This window comes from Pyxicephalus adspersus, chromosome 1, assembly GCF_032062135.1.
Source record: "Pyxicephalus adspersus chromosome 1, UCB_Pads_2.0, whole genome shotgun sequence".
NCBI classification, from domain to species: domain Eukaryota; kingdom Metazoa; phylum Chordata; class Amphibia; order Anura; family Pyxicephalidae; genus Pyxicephalus; species Pyxicephalus adspersus.
The window spans coordinates 177408715-177409273 of NC_092858.1; the positions used below are offsets into that span (position 1 = coordinate 177408715).

The window sequence follows — 559 nt, forward strand, 5'->3', positions numbered from 1 at the left end:
AGGGGTGGATGGGGGCAGATGAGACTACACGAGCCTGTGCACATTGCAGGGGTGGATGGGGGCAGATGAGACTACACGAGCCTGTGCACATTGCAGGGGTGGATGGGGTCTCTCGTGGTCAGATTTAGCGGTCAGGCTAAGCCTTGCGGAATGTCCGAGCTCAGAGCATTAAATCCGCAGCAAGGAGCTTAGTGTGGAAAGTGAAGGGAACGCTAACAAGACTAGCGCCCCCTGCAGAGATGTGTAAAGCTTGTGCAACCCAACAGCCACGGGGGGTGGGGGGGGGGCACTGGGTCCCCGAATGTCATCACATCCAGCAGCAGCACTGCTATAAGTGTGCCGGGGTGCAGCTTTATTTCAGCAGCCATCAGTAACACGGAGTCTGGGATTAGCAGAGAGGAGTCAGCGCTCCGCCAGTTAAGATAACCGGTTTATTTTAAGCTGACCTGACAGACGCCGTCAGACACCTCAACCCCCCCCAGCACATGGAGGCCCAAAGCAGCTCTGTGTGTGGGAAGTGTTTGGCTCCATTGCCGGCCTACAGCAAGGAAATCCAGCC

The 559-nt window shown here is 56.7% G+C and overlaps 1 protein-coding gene across 1 annotated transcript in view; it reads right to left on the minus strand.

Annotated features, from left to right (window-relative positions):
• ATP1A1 (ATPase Na+/K+ transporting subunit alpha 1) overlaps nucleotides 1–559 on the minus strand; it is a 13739-nt gene that overhangs the window by 4037 nt on the left and 9143 nt on the right. The window lies entirely within an intron of this gene.